The following is a 10,452-nucleotide window of genomic DNA, read 5'->3' as shown; positions in this document are numbered from 1 at the left end:
ACATCTGATAAGCACTAAGCCCAATCCTCAGCATCACACACACTGGATACTGAGCTAGAACCACCTACTACATGGGTTCAGTAGCTAGCGTACCTCCTTACCCTTTCCTACCATGTTCTGTTCCTTGCTTATGATTCCAGTTGTTGTATTGATTATTTTTAAACTTTCTCATTTTGTATGCATATGTGTGTGAAGTGTGCATATATTCACATGTATGTATGTGTCCAGACATGTGCACATGGGTACAGATGTGCATTTACATCTGTGTAAGAATGAGTGTGGAAGCCAGAGTTTGATGTAGAGTATCTTCTTTTAGTGCTCTCCACCTGATTATTTTGAGACAAATTTTCACTGAATCTAAAGCTCATCAATGTGGATAAACTAGTTAGCCAATGAGACTTCCTAATTCCCTGGATCTACTTAACCACTACATACAGGCACTCACCATCAGCATTTTGTGTGAGTGCTGATGATCCAAGCTTAGGGCCTTGTGCTTACCAAGCAAGAACTCTCCTGAGTGGGCCATCTTACCAGCCCTTTCCAATCTATAAATATAGGGTCCTCACTGATTTAGTTACTCCAGAGATAAATGTCTACATATCCCCTAGGACATACTCTGAATGCAGTCAAGGGTTTAAGCTAGGATATCACTAGAAAAAGCCTGGCACACAAGTACAGGCACTAACAAAAGAGGGAAATGATGTTCAGAAATGAGAAGATCAATTTCACCTAATTAATATCTCATAATTCTCTGTGTCTCATATCTACAAAAGAACATATTTATGTCTTCTTGAATTTGTACTGTATAATTAATCTCCACATATTCAATGTGATAGTTGTGAAATAATTACAATAGGAAACTCTTATCTTCTACTAACTCTTTTAGATATTACTTAATAATTATTATGCAGAAAAAAATTGCAAAATACCATTAGTGTCTCAAAATGAGTAAGACTGTTGGATTTACAGGGGAAGAGGCACATTCAAATAAGTATAAAACAGTGGATCAGATATAGAAATATGATAGAAGCACAGAGTGATAGAAGAGAAAGATCATTGATTGAACTAATTAGGGCAGTATTTGTGGAGAAAGGAGTTAAGTAATTTTTCTATGATCCAACCCTTCTGTATAACCATTAAGAACCTTCTAGAAAAATAAAAGGCAATGAATCATTCTAACATTCTTATACATACGGTAACTGGATTTCTGGCAGGATAGACTGACTACTGGTGCAATATATTCCTGCTTCAGGACTGCTTAAGTTAGATAAGCCTGTGAATTTATGGTAAAATCTACCAAGAAATGTAGCATGAATTATACAGCTCTCTGAAACATGGAGTGGAGATATTTTCTACCTTTCATGTTCTTAATTGGGAGAGGCCCTCATTAGAGAGTATTATTATGAACAGAAGAGCACATGCTTATAAAAATAGGAATGTGGTAAGTCCTATGGAGTGTTCCAGTCTTTTCTCCGTCCTTCCTTTGTTTGTTGAAAGCTAATATGCTGGCACTTGGTAGTAAAGCTTGATGCTGGATAAAATTTTATTTGTGTGAGACTTATTTGATGATCTGATCCTTGGTGTTAGCTCAGTCTTCATAGAGAGATTGACATCAAATGAGATTTAAGAGACCTGTGTCATCTGAAAAGGTAGAGATGTGGGAAAATATTACAAGCAGATAAAGAAAAGTAGCAAAGAAACAGATATCTCAGCCCAAAATATACCTTCCAGCTTGGCAGGAGTTTACCTTATACTTAAATATTAGAATAACTGAGGAGGCACCGAAGGCTAGTATGCAGAGTTATGGCACCTCAGTGGGAGCATTGGATAGTTCTTACCAGCAGCTCTGTGCAGGTGGTTCAAAGCTCAGAGAACTTTTGAGGGCTGAAGCATGAAATAATTAAGCACAAGGATTCTAAAGTGAGACCCATACACTAGGTTGGATCTACTGGCACAATGCAAAGCTCTCCTCGAGGACTCTGCTATTGCTCTTATTTCTTGTCATGTTTTACCATTTAAGAACTGCTTTCAATTCATTTTGGTAACAACTTTTAAATACATATTCAGGATCGGATAGACATTTTATAATCAAGTATAGCCACTTGACTTTTCTCTATTTGTAATTGCTTTGGTACTAATAGCAATTTAAACTTCCATGGAATAAAAAGGACAAGTTTAGATACAATGCACCAAAGGCCAAAATTTCTATATTCACCTAAGTATTGATTTTTTAAAATTTTGATTCATTTGAACATCTGTGCCATGACACTTGTGGCAGGTTAGAGATTAGCCTTAGAGTGTCAATTTTCTTCTCCTTCTACTTTTTTTTTTTTTTTAAGACAGTCTCTTATTTTGTTTTGCTGTTGCAAAGGCCAATCTAATTGGGCCAAGTGCTCCTGAATTTTCCTGGCTTTGTTCCCATTACCCTCTGGGGGTTGGGCTCACAGGCAAATACACCATTTTGTATCTATGTCCTCAGACTTTTGCTGTTGTTATTTTGTGCTCAGGACCTTCACCTTTGTCTTCCTAACCAGCTGGCTTGGCTCAGCAAATGTGAGTTCAGTGAAGGAGGTTGAAAAATGAGATGACTGAGTTTGGGCAGCAAATATATTTTGCTGTCCTCCTCCCAGCTAGATTCTTGCATGTGGCTTGTGTTCAACAAAAGCCATAGCTTCTCTTAACTTGATCCTCTCCTGGGATTGCACCCACATTTTGCAATATCATGTCATTAGTTCCTTTGCCTCTCCAATCCCACAGGTAATAGAGGTTCTTCACCAGTTCTGTTCCTCAACTCACGTTAGTTTCTTCTAAGCCAATCTACATCTTTGCACATATTTCCTTTATAAAACTCTATTCATATACCCCTGAAATGCCATTGATTTTTCTGCCATGATTCATCTAATGTATTGAAACTCAAAGTCATTACTATGTTCACATAGCAAGTGTCAATTTGGTTCAGTCAAGAAACACTGATATGAAAGAAAATATAGTTGCAATACTATGCCTTTAGATGTATTTTGGGTCAGTTATGGTCTATACTAGCTATACAAGCACAACATAAATATAAGAGCAGAAAGTTGGCAAGTGCATGAACAATCATTATGTAGGATCCGAGTGGTTTTTTTTTTTTTTTGAGAAGTAGGTACATCCAAAGCAATAAAGCACCCAAATAATCCAAAATAAGCTTGGTAAAATAACAGCACATGGAATTGCTTCATATGAAATTAATTTACATAAAAATGTTGGCAATTTTAAAATAAATATTTTCCACATTTATAAGAATAAATTAATTAATGGCTACTGGTTTGAAATTAATTATGAAAATGGAACAAGTAAAATATTGTATAAAATGCCCAATTATAGCTATTAACATAAAAACTGCCAATATAATGGAAGACAGAGTGTGTCAACATAGGAAAAGGAGTTAAGAATCCACCCAGTGTGTCAGAAACAATGAGATTTTTTTAAAATAAGAATAAAAATTTTGAGATTATAAAACAAATTGAGAAGCTCCTACATTCATTGAATAGGATGTCCATTGTAATAAATTAGAGGGAATGAAAGAGAAGCATTATGCAGAGAGATATTTGTTTAGAAGTTTGCAGAATGGAAGAAAGATGTGAAATAATGTATACTAGACACTAAAATTATAAAAAATGAGTCCGCACCAAATGCCATGTTCAACTAAAAAATATTGAAGATAAAAAATACCATCTTAACAGTGGAGTTTTCAACCCTCTATCACACCCTCCAAGGCTCAGGTTCCATTGTGGAAGAGGAGGAAGAAATAATGTAAGAGCCAAAAGAAGGGTGAGACTCCTTCCACTGCTGTAGTCCAGACACAAAATAGCCTTGATATTTATGGCCTTTCAGTGTCTGACACTACCTTCACAAGACCTTCATAACAGGAGGAAAAGATGATGACATTAAGACAGATGAGACACTAATTGTAAAGAAGAAGGGATTCAATGGAGGGTGGATTTGAAAGGGGGAGAAGGGGATGCAGTGAGAATTATAATGGTTTCTGTTCTGTACTTTTGGAAGTTATCAATAAAAAGTTTTGAAAAGCAAGAAATGCTATCTTAAAATGTACTATAGAAGATATTTTGACTCCAAAGGAATGAAAATATTTTAACAAAGATTTCACATTTAAAGCAATTCAAGCCAGAAAGCAATGGAACAAGATAGTCCAACTACTAAAAGAAAAAGATACCCCTTTAGAATTTTATGTATTCTGAAATCATCACTATAGAGCAGAGGAAAAAATAAGCACTACAGGTAAAAGGAAAGTATCTGTACTGTAGTATATGAGAACCAACCCCCCCAAAATCTTAGAGAAATATCCTTTGATTATATAAAAACAACAATAAATAATAATTTGTGTTTAAAAGCCAAAGTAAAAAAATTGAAAGCTATACCAAATGAAATACAATGATTAAGAACAGTTAAAGCTATAAAGTGTTTTCATGATTCCTTTCTATTATGTAGGACTTCAGTATTAGAGGATATTAGAGAGGAGTGACTGGATGTAACTTAGTGGTAGTGTGCTTCCCTGGCATGTGTAAAACCCAGAACCACAAATATACATGATAAAAACAATATCGCATATATCTAGAGTACTTGCTTACAGAATTATATATCTCTGTATGGGGGAAGGTTCAGGAGTGATAAAATATTGCTTAGAGACAAGTTGGTGTCTGTGCTTGTCTTGATAAAATACAGTTTTTATGTTCCCCTTGGTATATTCCCTCCATCCTATTTGTTTTCCAGATGCTGAACCTGGTTTCAATAATGAAGTCCTTTAAACTGTTTCCTATCAGTCTAGGTAGCAACTGTGTTTTAACTCTCCACAGAAGATGGTCTTAAGATTATAGACAGGTGGGGTGTTTATTCTGGTGGAGAGAAAAATTCAGACTATCTTTGTCTAGTGAATCACAATATCTCTCTCTCTCTCTGATTGTGATGGGCTTTGATTTATATTGTCAGCATACTGTCCATCAAAAGTATTATAGCCACTTTAATGAACTTTCTGAAGCATTCTAATTGGCTCCTAATGGCATCTCACTTCAAAGTCATGGGCAAATGGTAAAGATGGAAAGAATATGAGAAGATTCATATTCTAAATGAGATTGTGAGACAAAAGGAATATTATTTGGTCAAGAAAAGTGGGTGGTGAAATCATTGCTATAGAGCAAGGGAAAAAGTAAGCACTACAGCTAAAATGAAAGTTTCTGTACTGTCTTCAGTATCTTCACATTGGGGCTTTACATACTATAATTGATTAAAGTCAGGACTATCAAACTGTTGATGATTGGTTGTGTTTTAACCTCAACTGGCTTTGATAATTAATCAGACGTATCTTTAGGAAAGTAACAGTTGTCTGATAGAGGGTTGGAAGAATTGAAATAAATTCACCCAAAGCTTGTAATGATGAGCAGCAAATAAGTCTGTTGCTTAGTGATAATGAATATAAGCAGAAAAAATCTTACTATAGAAAATATTCACATAAAATTTGCTATGAGACCATGATTTTACACAGAAGCTCATTGAGTGGAATAAGTCATGTTATACATAACACCTTTTACCATAAAGTTAGATGCTATAAGTATTTTCACATTTTTCTAATCATATCTTAAGCTCTAATTATATGAAATGCAGTGGTTAGTATCCTGTAGTTTTGTGGTCTGCATCACAAGAACAATGCAAAAAGTAATAAATTATTAGGCACATCAAAGGAAGATAGACTTCATGAACTGACAATGGAAACCATATGGAAAATGTGATCTCAAAGATGACTTCCAAAGTTTGGAATTTTTGGACTGATTTCCTGAAGTGGAAGAAAAGTATAATATTCACAGATTTAATTCATCTTTGCTTCAAAATGACATTTTTTTAACAGGTGGATAGTTGAATTTCAAGGTCCTATGTAATTAACCACTGTTCTCAGAACCAGCTTCCTCTAGTTCTTGATAATTTAAAGTCAACACCTCCTGAGTGTTGAATAGCTGTTAGTCAAATTCCATAACCATTTAGGAGAAAGGCAAAGTTTCGACTTCATTTTACCATGGGTCAACCCAAAACATTTTAACAAAATTGAACTAATTGTAGCTTTCTGCCTACTCATCCAAAAAAGAGGCATTCTGATCATTTGCCAATATCTATCCCAAATCAAGAAGGTACCAATTTGCTGTTTGTTACTCTGAGACATGGGTTAAACAGTAGAAAAATACCAGGCAGATTGAAGGTAGAAGAGAATCCGTGTCTGAGAGCACCAGAAGTATGGCAACATTAGAAGACATTGTCACAACTTTTCAGGAGGAGAGTTAAGCATCAGGCTTGGGAGGTGGCTGAATGGTTCAAAGCTCTTGCATGCAAAACCTGCCATCTTAGGGTTAAATTCCCCAATACCCATGTAAAGCTGAATATAAAGAGATACATGCATCTGGAGTTCATTTGCATTAGCAAGAGGCTCTAATGTGCCCAAGTGGCTGCATGCACACACACAGGTGCAAATGGATGAATAAATGAAAATTAAAGGAAGAAAGGAATCAAAAGTTCATATTATGAAACAAAAATCAAAAACACCAGAAAAATAGGTCCTATACTTTAGGAGCATGTGTGTTAAGCTCTTGAACTTCCTGTTATGATACAAAGTGATCACAGGTAGAGAGAAAACAAATACAATATAAATAAGTTTTGTTTACATGTGGTTTTTAGTTCTTTATTTGTATTTATTTTTAACATTTTAATTAGCATGCAAAGTAATGTGTTTCATTTTGGCATTTTTAAGCAAATTTATTTCATAGACATATACTTTTTTCTTAGTATCTTTTTATCTATTTATTTGTGACAGAGTGAAAGAAAAAAGGGGACATACCAGTAGTTGCTGCCATTGAAATGAACTCTGATGCATGCGCCATTTTGTGCATCTGGCTTTATGTAGGTACTGAAGAATCAAACCTGGGCTGTCAGGCTTTATAAACAAACACCTTTAACCATTGAGCCCAACATATAGCTTAATAGCAAGCAAGACACTTTAAAGTTTAATACTAAACTATGGGTACTAAAATATACAACTGGTTCTAAATTATTTTCAGTAAAGATCAAATGTTTGCTCATGTAGTTCATGAGAAGCTTACATTTAATTAAAAATGCAGTTTGGCTATTGTTTATTACAAGGTAGATATTACATACTTTACTGAGTCTATTGTATCCAATTATACAATATTTTAAAGATAATCTAATAAAACTAAGCATGGCTCTAAACAGTCATTAGCAACTTCCATTTCAGGATGTAAGAACAAGAGAAAGGTATGTTGATAATTCACAACTTTACCTCTGAGACATGATTTTTCTCTCTATGTATGATCAAAATTCAAACAAGTTTATTGATATTAATAAAGATCATTTCTGTAACTCAACTTAAGCTATTTCAGCCTCAAGCTTCCTATTTTCAAAGACACTGAATCTTAAGGGAAGTTTTATGTTTGAAGCTACTGTGTCCAATTGATCAATTTAAAAATGTACTTACCTATGAAGCGCATCTAAAGCAAATCCATGAGGAAAAAAAGACGATTCTTGTTTGGACCAGATAAATAAACTCATTAGAGTAACATTTTGAACTAAAACTACAAAAAAAAAAAAAATAAGGTGGAATTTTTCTAACTTTTAGAAGTTGGTATACAGGAAGAATAAAAGGAACCTCTTTTTCTATCTCTTTCTCTCTATTTTTCCTTTCTGCCTTTCTCCCTTCTATTCTTCCTTTTTATCTACCTACTTCTTACATCAGTTTTTTTTTTTAATAATCTCTGAAGAATTTGTATTTGTATCATTATTCTCCAGGTAGGTGTTTTAGAGAGAGGAAAGATTTTCATGAAATAGTATTTATTTTATTGTTGCAAAAAGGTAGCATGGTTCAATCTTCCTAGAGAATGAGTGTCATAGACTTGGGGCTGGACTTGGAGAATAAACTGATGTGGACACTTTTGTCCAAGTGGAATTACAGGACAAAGTGGACCAAGAAAAAGAAAAGGAGAGCCTGATGGTATTTAGCTGGAGCAATTGTGAAAATGAAATAGAAGTGTGACTGTGTTAAAGTGCTTCATAGATGCTTTTTTTTTTTTTTAGTTTTTGTTCATTTTTTTTATTTATTTATTTGAGAGCGACAGACACAGAGAGAAAGACAGATAGAGGGAGAGAGAGAGAATGGGCACTCCAGGGCTTCCAGCCACTGCAAACGAACTCCAGATGCATGCGCCCCCTTGTGCATCTGGCTAACGTGGGACCTGGGGAACCGAGCCTCGAACCGGGATCCTTAGGCTTCACAGGCAAGCGCTTAACCGCTAAGCCATCTCTCCAGCCCTTCATAGATGCTTTTTAAAGATTTTTTTTCCCTCCGAATTCCTGGTTTAATAAGGACTGTTTATTTTGAGAAAAAAAAAAGGTCCCAAACATCAAGATGTTCACAAAATAACCCACAGTATCAACTTTAGAAAACAAGTATTAAGACTATTACACTATTTTTCTCAAGGATGCCTTTGACATGCCAACTCTCATTCACAAAAATACATTGTTACATATGTGTTGAATACTCAACCCCAGAGTACATGGGGAAGGTCACACATGTACTGCTAACTCAAAGATGCTCTGATGCTATAAGTAAATGAGAATGCTTTTGCAGTCAGGGAAGCAACTATTGAAACCATGTATGAAGGGAAGAACTGTACTCCCTGCAAAGCAAGAGATTATTTTGGAGACAGTTGGTAAAAACCATACATTTTTTATTGTTAAGTCATAAAGAGGTATCAAAAGCAAAAATTACAGGGTAAGACTTAACACAACTACTTCGAGCATCAAAGGAAGTGAAAATGGAACTTGGCATTGGGCAGTATAGTATGAATTAATGAACGTGGGTAGGACAAGGAAAGGGAGAACAACAGTGAAAATGTGCTGAAGATTCTAGGGGAGTGAATCTGGTGTAATTTTGCTCTTGGACAAACGCCTAGGTAAAGACACAATTGGTAAGATTTCTAAAGCCTGCGAGGTGCTTAAGAGTCATCCTCACCATTGGTGCTGTCTCTGTCATCCTCTCCTTCCTCAGCCTCTTTTTCATCACCTTTGATCAATTCCAGCTGGTCTTCTCCCCGATCTTCATTATCATCATCATCCAGAAGCTCTCCCTCCTCAGCAGTCATCTGCACCTGCCTCGACTCCACCTTCGCATTAGTCCCATCTTTCTTCACGGAGGTACTAGTCTGCTCCTCTTAAGTCTTTTCATTCTTCACCTCTACTGGGTTGATGAGGACAAGTCTGCTTGTTTGCTCTGTTCCTTTTCTATTTTTTCCAAGCTTTCCAGTAGAGAATACACTTTTCGTTTTATCTGGGTAAGTTCCTTCTTAATGGCTTGAAGGTCATCTCCTTTTAACTTTCCAGACTTAGAAGATGATCCTCGCTGTCCACTCTTAGAATTAAAGCCACTTTTGCCCCTTCGTGAAGTGTTTCCGGATACCCGCTGGCGTTTAGAGGGCACCACAGCACGAGCAACAGGAGGGGGAGGAACACGTGCTGGATAGCTGCACATCCTGTCATCATAATCACGCTGAAAGTCATAATCCATGTCAAAGGAGGAGCTGTACAGCTCCACTGCAGATCGTTTCACACCTGCTTTTCCTCGGTTCACTTTTGGCTCTGCAGCCAGATTAATATCTAAAACCTGGCCAGCAGTCATTCTCCCATCCTCTCCTGCCACAGCAGCTCGGGCATTTCTCTCATTAACATACTGGACAAAGGCAAAGCCCTTATGAACAGAGCAGCCAACAATTTTGCCATACTTTGAGAAGATGACCTCCACATCAGACTTCTTGACCACAAGAGTGTTGAGATTCCCAATGAATACACGGGAATTCATAGAGCAAGGATCTGTCTTATTGGTAACATTGCTAGCCATTTTCTTTGAAGTTAAGGTTCTTCACAAAGCTGAAAAATGTAGCTGAAGATCAAAAAAATCTCACTCAAGCAAAGTTGACTAACAAATATTTCAAGTGATTTGTAACCAGAGTGAAGGAGATGAGATTCGACCCTGAATCTCCTACTTGGGAGTCCTCCGTGAAGAGACTGGGCAGGCCAGAGACACGTACACAACCGTCCTGACTTCGTCTCTTCACAAAATTTTTAAAAGATTTTTAACCATTGTGGTCTTTTCCAAAAATATGTACTAATTCAGACAATAAATACAGATGCTATTTAATGTATTTACTATCAATAGCACCTTTTGTTCATTCTCTATAAATTAGACACAATTCAACTATCCTTTAATGATATTTATTCTGTTTTTAAAATGTTTAGGTGAGTGTTAGAACTGTTGCTCTAAAGTCCCTCATTCTAAGTTCAAAGCAGAGTCAATAAGAGGCAATGTCTTCCTCTTAAAGCTTCAAACCAATATAGCTTTTCTTT

At 36.0% G+C, this 10,452-nt stretch overlaps 1 pseudogene; it reads right to left on the bottom strand.

Moving 5' to 3' along the window:
* Window positions 1–9,047: 9,047 nt before the first annotated feature.
* Window positions 9,048–10,097, bottom strand: LOC123462827 (annotated as a pseudogene).
* Between the last annotated feature and the right edge of the window lie 355 nt (window positions 10,098–10,452).

This window comes from Jaculus jaculus, chromosome 8, assembly GCF_020740685.1.
Source record: "Jaculus jaculus isolate mJacJac1 chromosome 8, mJacJac1.mat.Y.cur, whole genome shotgun sequence".
NCBI classification, from domain to species: Eukaryota; Metazoa; Chordata; class Mammalia; order Rodentia; family Dipodidae; genus Jaculus; species Jaculus jaculus.
The sequence above is the reverse complement of the archived record's forward strand: the minus strand, read 5'-3'. Positions and strand labels throughout refer to the sequence as shown.